The sequence below is a fragment of the Cervus canadensis genome, chromosome 11 (assembly GCF_019320065.1).
Source record: "Cervus canadensis isolate Bull #8, Minnesota chromosome 11, ASM1932006v1, whole genome shotgun sequence".
Classification (NCBI taxonomy): domain Eukaryota; kingdom Metazoa; phylum Chordata; class Mammalia; order Artiodactyla; family Cervidae; genus Cervus; species Cervus canadensis.
The window spans coordinates 76,576,530-76,587,337 of record NC_057396.1 but is presented as its reverse complement, the minus strand read 5'-3'; the positions used below and the strand labels follow the sequence as shown (position 1 = coordinate 76,587,337).

The 10,808-nt window shown below is 41.8% G+C and overlaps 1 pseudogene; it reads left to right on the top strand.

Moving 5' to 3' along the window:
- The first annotated feature begins 5,656 nt into the window (after positions 1-5,656).
- LOC122449391 lies at positions 5,657-6,579 on the top strand (annotated as a pseudogene).
- The last annotated feature ends 4,229 nt before the right edge of the window (positions 6,580-10,808 follow it).

Here is a 10,808-nt window from a genome sequence, read left to right as displayed (position 1 = left end):
GCCAAGAGCTGGGAATGTGAGGAAGGGGTATGATTTTTTTAGCTTCACTATGGGAGGTTTTGACCCTGAGAAAAGAGCAGTGGGTGGGGTTTGGGAGTGGAGAAAGGAAAAGAGCAGATTTTTCTCCTCTGGACGCAGCTTGAAGAGCTGCCAACAGAAGCAGGGTGAGGCTGCCGTCTCACACACACCCTTGAAAGAAGCCACAGGTCCCGTGGGTTTGCACAGTACCCACTTCCTTCGGGTTTTGGTTTTTTTTTTTTTTTTTTTGCATGTCCTTTTACCAGACACACAAATAGATTTCAGGTCTTTCCAAGTGGGTCATTCGATAAACCATAAGCAAAACATAGACATGAAGGAAATCTGGTCTTAGTCAAACACCAAAATGTTATTTTTGCATTAAACTCCCCGCATATAGATTTTATTTTCAATGAAGTTTATCAGGTGATTTTCCCCATTGTCATCCATTTCTCATGTCCTCATGCTGGCAGGGCAGGGACGGCAGGGAGCCGTGGGGTATGGAGGGCTGAACATGGACGTTGGATTCTGGAAGACTTTAGTACAAATTTCAGCTTTACCACAACCTCTCTGCATGACTTTGTCAGGCACTTCTCCAAAATTCCATTTTCACATCTGAAAGTGCATTTAAGAATGTTTTTTATTGGGAGCTACTATGAGAATGTTACAAAATAAAGGATATAAAAGGTTCGATCCACACAGCCAAAAATGGTAATACCTGTTGGTCTTCTTTCCTCTTCCTCCTTATTGTACAAAATCATAGAGTTTAGAATTTTAAAGAACCAATAAGGTCAACTAATTCAGATCCGCTCTGTCCCTCTCACTGGTGGTGTTCAGTCCCTAAGTTATGTCTAACTCTTTGCGACCCCATGGGCTGCAGTATGCCAGGCTCTTCTGTCCTCCATTATCTCCTGGAGTTTGCTCAGATTCATGTCCCTTGAGTCAGTGATGCTATCTAGCCCCCCATCCTCTGTCGCCCCCTTCTCCGTTTGCTTTCAGTCTTCTCCAGCATCAGGGTCTTTTCCAGTGAGTTGGCTCATCAGGTGGCCAAAGTATTGGAGCTTCAGCATCAGTTCTTCCAATGAATAATCTGGAATATACTCTCTCTCATAGCCTATTCATTTTACTTTTTTCCAATTTTATTAAGATACAAATGACATATAACTTTGTATTGGTTTAAGGTGTACAACATAATGGGTTAGTATATGTATATACTGTGAATTGATTACCACGTAGGTTTATGTAGTTAAGATATATCGCCTCACATAGTTACACAATTTTTCTCACGAGGAGAACTTTTAAGATCCACTGTCCTAGCAACTGTTAAATATGTGATGCACTTTTGTTAGCTTTAGTCACCATGATGTACATCTACAGAAATCATTTCTCTTATTCCTGGAAGTTTGTACCCCTTGGCCACCTTCACCCACTGACTCTGGCGGCCACCAATCTGATTTGTGTTTCTATGAGTTTGTTTGTTTTTAGATTATGCATGTAAGTGAGATCATAGCTGTCTTTTCCTCACTTACTTCTCACTCACGTTTAGTGATGGAGAATTTCCTCCATTCCAAAGCATCCATTCTACCTTTCAACTATCCTGTTGTTTCCTTTTAATCTCTCTGTCTCTTTCTCTCCTTCAGTTTTACCCATTCAGTCCTAACTCCAACCCTTGGAGTCATCCAAAAGATATATTTACATTGAAGAAGTTCTGTAAAATATTTGGTGCTGCACAAAGTTGACTGTGGTTGATGATATAGTTGCCTATTTTTGAAGCCAAAACCACTCTTGGCTTTCCTACCTCTAGGGAAACCTTATTGGATCCAGATCAGGGACTAGAAATATAACGGAAACAGGGCCAATGGAAATCAACTCCACCCAACCAAAGCTGGCATCCTTTTTTCCTCTGAGCCCAGATGGGCAGCCAAGTGGCTAATCAGTTCTCTTGGGGACCTGTCATACCCCATAATTAAGAGACCCAATGGTACCTTGCAGAGTATGGGTCTTGCTTTAGAGTCCTGTTGAGTCCTTCCCTTGGTGGCCAATTTAAAGTAGCTACATCCAAATTTTATTTATCTTTTTGACCAACACCACAGTGCTCCAGGGGCCAGCAGAGATGGGTTTTATCCTTGCTACAAGCTTCTGGTCTTCGCTATCTGACTGAAACTCAGAGTTTAAGGAGTTTTAAGTGAGTCTGCTCTTTGCCTTTCTTTAGAAATAGTTCACAGTGAATCCTTGAGTCTCAGAATAGGAGGGCTGGAAACACCCTTGAAAATGGGCAAGGTGGAGGGGTGCCCTTCCCTGCTGCTCTGACTTTAACTAGAGGAGCTGGACTTGACCTCTTTTATAAACCTGAATTCTACAGATCTCATTTTGAAAAAGTTTCTGCTACTTACTAGTGGAAATTAAGACAGGAAGAAAGAAGGAAGGGAAGCGCAGTAGAAAATAATGATCTGAGTTAACTTCTCGTATATGCAGGGGGTAAGAAGATTAAGATCCAGAAAGGCAAACGTCTTCTCCCAAGGTCACACAGCCGAAAGGTAGGAGCAACAGGACTCGAATGAGCAGTTTTGCTTCTAGCCCATTCTAGACTCAGGAAAGTGTGCATGTGATGTCCACAGTGTAAAATACCATCTAGTTCCCTTGGGTTCTCTCCAGGGATCACTGAAACTCCAGGTTTTAGGATAAGGTAAAGCAGAAAGGGCTATTCCTGGAAAATGAGATTTAGGTTCTAACTTCACCTCTGATACCAAACAGCTATATAATCACTCTCAGACCACACAAACTAGTGTGTGTGTGTGTGTGTATAACTAATGTGTGTATATATATGCATATTAGTTATATAATTATTAGGCAATTTAATGTATGTCATGTACTCTCTTTCTTTACCTTCACCTTCAGATAATTCAGGTCACAGTAACCAAGTTATCAATATAATAATCCTATAAAAAATTGACAGTTGACATGTATCCCACTCTAAAAATGTAATAGACTAGATATCATAGAAACTTGAGGCTGAAGTAACAAGAATCAGGAAGAAACTTGCTAAAACAAACCTTTGACAATGACTGTAAGTTGAGACATGAAGCAGGCAGACTAGTTGTCTGGCTAGATGTGGTTTCTTACTGCAGAACGAATGACGTCGTTTCATCATCAGCTTTCTTGCTGGCCTTGGAGGCAACTTTCCAGTCTTCCTTCTCAGCCTCTTTCACTTTCATCCACCTTCTCCACTGTCTCGGCTCTGCTCTCAGTTATATTGTTAAATATGTATTTGACATCTAGTTCCTTGTATTGTAAAGTAATTAGCCTCCAACTAACAAAAGTAAATAAAAAAATAAAACAATAAAAAAGTAAAATTTAAAAGAAAAGCAAAAATAAAATGTTCATGCTTTCTCTTTTGGCCATAGGGGAAAGGTCAAACTCCTTATCATGATAGTTATTCAAAGAATATGTATTGAATACGTACTATGTGCCAAGTCTAGGTGCTTGTGATACTTCAATGAACAAAAGAGACAAAAATGCCAAAAAATCTTAATCTTCACTGAGTTTACATTCTTGTGGAGGGAGAGAGACCATAGGTGATCAAAAAAGGAATGAAGTGTATGCAACACAGAGGGCGATGTATGTGTACGTGCTTAGTCGCTCAGTCGGGTCTGACTCTTTGCGACTCCATGCACTGTAGCCCGCTAGGCTCCTCTGTCCATGGGATTCTCCAGGCAAGAATACTGGAGTGGGTTGCCATGTCCTCCTCCAGGGGATCTTCCCAACCCATGTCTCCAGCATTGCAGGCAGATTCTTTACCATCTGAGCCACCAGGGAAGCCCAGAAGAGGCGATAAATCTTATCGAAAGAACAGGGCAGGGCAAAGGTGACAGAAGTCCAGAAGCGGAGAGAAGGTTGAAATTAAATATGGACATATGAACCCATGTATGCAATAATGTATATATGTATACAGTGTGTGCTATTATATATGCAATAGGTGCCATTATATACGAAACATTTCAACATATGTCCCCATAATCTTCACTTTCGAAGCCCTTTCACAGTTTGTTCAGCCCCTGCCATCTCTCAAAGGTAGACTTAAATCTCCTCCATTCTGATTACCCTGTGCTCCGGCCATGCTAACATTTTAAAGGTTCCTTAAATGCTATGTTCTCCCGTGCTTTTGCAAATGCTTTTTTTCATTTTTAACACAAAGCTCTTGAGTGAACCACCTGTCAACCACTCATACACAAAATTTTCATTCTGGTAACTCCTCCCTCATTGTTGGAACCCTCAAACGCATTTCCTCTGAGAAGCTGTGCCCCAGACCCAGGGCGCTGTACAAATACTGCTCTTGGCACGCCTGACACACCGGGGTGTGGTTTGTTTATTTCCTGACTATCTCATGCAATATGCTGACTATTTTGAACTTAACAGCAATGTTTTATTACTTTCTACATCATCTTCATTTCTCTGTCAAACACAAGGTACAAGGTCAGTTGATAACATTGAGTGTAAACATTTCACAGCACTGAACTTTTTTCCCTTACCCTTTCTTTAATTTCTAAAGAGGAAGCCAGTTTTTCATATCCCTAAGTGCTTCATTACTCTGCTTTAGGGAAAAAGAACATCTTGACTCCATAAAGCCTGGTTGGAACAGACAATGATGATAAGAAATGCAAAACTGCCTTTCTAGGAATTTCTTTTCAAAAAAGAAAAAAATCTAGTATAAATCTCAGTGGCTCAATAATCGAATCACAAAGCTTGTTGTTCAGTCACTCAGTCATGTCCAACTCTTTGTGACCCCACAGACTGCAGCACACCAGGCTTCCCTGACCCTCACCAACTCCCAGAGCTTGCTCAAACTCATGTCCATTGAGTTGGTGATGCCATCCAACCATCTCATCCTCTATCGTCCCCTTCTCCTCCTGCCTTCAATCTTTCCCAGCAGCAGGGTCTTTTCCAATGAGTCAGTTCTTCAAATCAGGTGGCCAAAGTATTGGAGCTTCAGCTTCAGCATCAGTCCTTCCAGTGAACATTCAGGACTGATTTCCTTTAGGATGGACTGGTTGGATCTCCTTGCAGTTCAAGGGACTCTCAAGAGTCTCCTCCACCACCACAGTTCAAAAGCATCCATTCTTCGGTGCTCAGCTTTCTTTATAGTCCAACTCTCACATCCATACATGACTACTGGAAAAACCATAGCTTTGAGTATACTGACCTTTGTCAGTAAAGTAACGTCTCTACTTTTTAAAGTGTTGTCTAAATTTATCATAGCGTTGCTTATAACAACTGAATAAAAGGGGCGGGGGGTGGTATTTAATCCCAGTGCTATGAATAACTGCCTGTGATAAAGCTGTGATGTGGACAGTGAAGGTGATGATCCAGATAATGTAAACATGCCAGTCTATTCTGGGGGTGGTCACTTTTGCATAAACAAATGAGATCAGGGTGATGATAATCTTTTGGAAAAACCCAACAAATGCTGTAGAGGGGATTTCTGCATTGGGTGGAGGTAAGACATTTGTCTTTCACTGTCTCTTTGGGCTAGGATTCCATGACAGAACCAAATGGTTTCTTTACCTGGATTTTCATTGCCTCAGGAATCGCATTTTGGGGCTCTGAAGGCAGCAGAGAGAAGAGAGATGGCCCTGGGCAGAACATGAGCCTGATGACCAATTTCATCCTTGTAGGATTTTCAGAGCACCCAGGGCTTCAGGTTATCCTTTTCATTCTGTTTCTGGGGATCTTCTTCATGACTCTGGCGTGGAACCTGGGCCTTATCGTCCTGATCGCCGTGGAGTCACACCTCCACTCCCCCATGTATTTCTTCCTCGGCAACTTGTCCTTCATTGACCTCTCATATACCTCCTCCATAGCCCCTAAGATGCTCTGTGACTTCTTGAAGGAGCAGAAGACCATCTCCTTCGCGGGCTGTCCCGCCCAGCTTTTCTTCTTCCTCGGGATGGGGGGCGCGGAGTGCTGCCTCCTGGCAGCTATGGCGTCTGTTCGGCTCGCCGCCATGTTCCCCTCTGCTTTACGCAGCCCTCGTGACCCCGCGTCTGCGTGCGCATGGCCGTCGCGGCGTACACCGGGGGCCTCCTCACCCGACTGGGCCAGACCAGCTCTGTATTCCGGCTCCACTGCTGTGGGCCACGGTCATTCGCCACTTCTGTGACCTGCCTCCCCTGCTGGTCTCGTCCTGCTCCAGCCCCTTCCTCAGCCGGGGAGTGAACTGGCTCCTTGTGTGTGGCTGGCGGGACATCAGCCCTTGTTGTCCTGGTTTCCTATGGATGCATCATCGCTGCGGTCACGAGGATCCGCTCAACCCCAGGGCGGGCAAAAGCTTTCAATACCTGTGCCTCTCACTTGAGCACAGTGACTGTCTTCTACGGCTCTGGTCTCTTCGCGTATCTCCACTCCGGTGTTGGCTACTCACCGGGCCAAAATATGGTGGTGTCCTTCTTCTATGGAGTTGTGAGTCCCATGCTGAACCCCATCATATACAGTTTGAGAAACAAGGAGATAAAAGATGCCTTGAAAAAACTCAAGGAAAAAAGCCGACGTCCACTCTGTGTCTTATAGTTCCCTGAATTAAAAAACAATTCAAGTTTTCCTATATGTACCTTGGGATAATAATAAGCGGTGCTATTATTAGTCATAATAGGAATCTGAGTAATAAGTTATAGAAGCTATCTCAGATAAGAACCCCCCAACCTCTATGTCTACTGCACAATTAGGCTCCACAAAGATTTGTTTATTGCTTTTACTCTTCTTGTCATAGACTGATGGGGTTTCCATTTTGATCATTTGCAATAGAAAGTAATGTATTTTTTACTTCAGAAGTTTATTTGTATCATTTCTTTTTAGAGTCCACATATAAGGGATGTCATACAATATTTCTCCTTCACTGTCTGACTTACTTCACTCAGTATGACACTCTGTAGGTCCATCCATGTGGCTGGATGCAAATGGCATTATTTCATTCTTTTTGATGGCTGAGTAATATATGTACCACATCTTCCTTATCCATTCCTCTGTCAATGGACAATTAGGTTGCTTGCATGTATCTTTGATGATGCCCCTTAGCTTTATAGGCTTAGGCGTTGTGTGGCTGATACCTTAGAGCCAGCTGGCGCACATGGCCCTAGGACCATGGACATTCATTAGACACCTCTTTTCAAAGTACAACTCATACCAACCCATTCATGACTTGGGAAAATGTTTTGCTCCCCTTGCCTTGGGTACTGATCTATCCAAATGTTGATCCTGACCAGGAAGGTTGACTCCAGATTAGGAACCTGAGAGCCCTCACTGAGTTGGGTTTAGCAATGGTTACTCAGAGCCAGCAAAGCAATAAGATACATGTAGACTGTGTGTGAAAAGAGATCAAGGTCACATCTGCGGGGTCATGGGGTTCCCATGGGGCTAGAAATAGGGATCTAAACCAGCAGATCCAAAGCTGTGAGCAAGTCACAGTGAGCAAAGAGCAAAGATAAAGCAGAAGCTCTGAAGGAGAGCAGAGTGCCATGTGGTTAATGCTCACGGCTGGAACCACCTAGTGACTGGGTGGGACCTGATTTAAGAAACAGTCAGAGGAGAGAGACTGCCTCCAGCAGCTCTGATTCCATGTCTGTTCCCTGGACCAGTTCTCACTCTTCACCTTGTGTAGATGTTTGATTTATCCTCTGTTCTTACCTCATCTCCAGCTGAATTTCCCTGCATGTACTAGAGTTTGTATCTTTTCTATTGTTTCTCTGGAGTTTGACCACAGCCCGGAACATGAATCTGATAACCCTCCTGTCATTTTCATGAATTGCTTCAGAAGGGGCCCCGCGCTATGATGTGGTCTGAGATAGGAAAGCCAACTCAATGAGTCTGCAGCAGAACTGAATGTGGATTTTAATTTGTCTTTGATCCTATTTTACAAGATGGTTCTTGAGCAAAGGGCAAACGTTTATGAAGTCTTGCTTCTTTAGTGGTTGTGTGTACAGATCGTGGTGAACCATGACAGTCATCCTTAAGCTCCTTTAACTTTGTCTATAACTCTTCTGCCTCAGTCCTTCTTTTAATTCATGCTGGGATTTGATCCATTCTCTGATCACTTGGGTTATTAGCAGTTTATACGCAGGAGGTGGCTTCCCTGGGTGCTCAGCAGTAGAGAATCTGGCTGCCAATGCAAGAGACGGGGCTTTGATCCTTGGTTCAAGCATATCCCCTGCAGAAGGAAAGGGGAACCCACTCCAGTATTCTTGCCTGGGAAATCCCAAGTACAGCAGAGCCTGGTGGGCTACAGTGCATGGGGTCACAAGAGTCAGACACAATTTAGCGAGTAAATAGCAACAACATATACAGGAGGGGCTATGATTTTGAAGTTCCTCTGTGAAGGCTTCCTTGGTCCCTGACTCCTTCAGATGAAGTTACGAGTTATATTCCCATAGCATCCTCTATTTCATCTATCAGCTCCTGTGAGACTGCAGTTTTTTCTTTTTTACTTATCTGTCTTCTACTCAAGTTGTAAACATCTCTCTACTGTTTCCCTCAAGCATAGGATATGACTGGGATAAACTCTGTGTTAATAAGTATTTGCTTAATTAATGAATAAATCTCAACTCACTTGGCAGATGATTTAAAAATTTTATGTCAAAGGAAGGAATTAACACTTATTAGAAGCTTATTATATGCCAGGCATTGTTCCCAAAGCTATTAAAAATTGTATTCCAACTCTATGACATATGCACAGATTGTCCATTTTAAAATATTAGAACACCATAGGTAAGAGAATGCTTCTTTTATTTTTTAATTTTTAAGGAAATATTTTTTGATATGGACCATTCTTTGGTAGAGCCTTTATTTAATCTATTACAATATTGTTTCTGTTCTATGCTTTTTGGTCCTTTGGCCAGGAGGTACGTGGGATCCCAGCTCCCCAACCAGGGGTCAGACTGGTACCACCTTCATTGGAAGGCAAAGTCTTAACCACTGAACCACCCGGGAAGTCCCAGATATTTCTTTTAAACCATAACCCTCAATTTCAATCCCTTCCTGCACTCCCCAAAAGGTAATTATGGCTTATGTTGGCATGTAAATTTATTCTTTTTCTGCTTACTAATATTCATATATGTACCAATCAAAAATTTATAATGCTGTTTTATGTGGCTCTATATGTATTCACATAAGTGAAATTCATATTGAATGATTTTTCAATATGCTGATTTTTAAAAATTCAATCTTTACTTCCTGGACCTCTTTCCATGTTATACATATAATTCTACCTCAGTATTTTCCACTGTTTTGCAGAACTGACATGCCAAAATCTATGTACCTATTCCTCCCTGGACATTTAGGGAGTTTCCAGTTTTGGCTAATTTATTACAAAGAGTGTTGCAACATACACGTTTGTATACACCCTTCCTGCTAATATGCACTTTTATCGTAAAACTGAGAAGTTGAATTGCTGCCTATAGGACATGTATATTTAAAAGTTTTTATAGACACTGCCAAGTTCTCTCTAGAGTGGCTACAAACGGAGCCTCCCGCCAGCAATGTAATAGGACAGCTATGTCATACCCTGGATGAAGGGTGACCACTATCAATATCAAACTGATTTTTCCCTCCCCGATGTTTCTTCAAGTGTACTCTTTTAATCCTTGAAATGACTCTGTTAGACAGGATTATTTATTGCCCCCATTTACATACTATAGAAAGTCTCTAATATACACAATTTTTTTTTTTAAGTTCTCACAACCAAACTATGAGACAGAGGTTTTAATCGTCTTTATCTAAGAGATAAAGTATGTAAGGCTCAGGAAGGAGGTTATATAACATATCTGAAAACACACAAGCTAAGATCTTAAGTGTATGTCTACATGACACCAAGTCCATTATTTGAAAATACATATTCTCACACGTATGTTTGGCATCATCCAGAGATGAAGAAAATATTAAAACAAATTCTGTTAAAAGAAAAGACTAATTTCTCAAGTCAGGCATGATTTCAGTTCATAAAGAGAAAGGAGAACTGACTGGCTTCTGTTAAATAGTTAGGATTAGTTTCAATAAGATCACCATTAAGTTCTGTACAAGGAATTCTAGACCAGGAACTTTATTTTAAAACAGCAACTCAAAAAGTATTATTCAAAAGTGGATTTGTTAATGGAACAATCTTATAAATGGTTTTATTCCCAAATAACTGTGAAACAAGGAGAAATCAAAGTGTTAAAACCAAAATTGAATTAATATGAATGAATAATGCTCCTCAAAGATAACAGTAGTAATGAAGCTCCAACCCAAGCTTCCTGGTGGTTCAGAAGGTAAAGGATCTGCCTGCAATGTAGGAAAGCCCAAGTTCAGTCCCTGGGTTGGGAAGATTCCCCTGAAGAAGGAAATGGCAACCCACTCCAGTATTCTTGCCTGGAGACTTTCAGGGACAGAGGAGCCTGACAAGCTATAGTCCATAGGGTTGCAAAGAGTTGTACGTGACTCAGTGACTAAGACTTTAACTTTCTATATTCAGGTAAAGCAAGGCCCAGTTGTGCTGCAGGCCCTGGCGTAGGATAACAGTCTGGAGAGCAATGTGTCAGGATATCAGGGTTAGGGGCATACTATTACGGCAAGCGGGGCGGCTGGTGGTTGATGCTTTTAAGTCTCCCACTGGATTAAACCAGACAAAAAAAGAGTGATTAAAAAAGAGTTTACAGACAACATTGTATCAACATCCAGAATGAATGGTTTATATTGGAGGACCCCAGAGGAATTTTACACTCTGACAGCTTTCCTATCAGCGATTTTACTGTGATAATTCCATCAACACT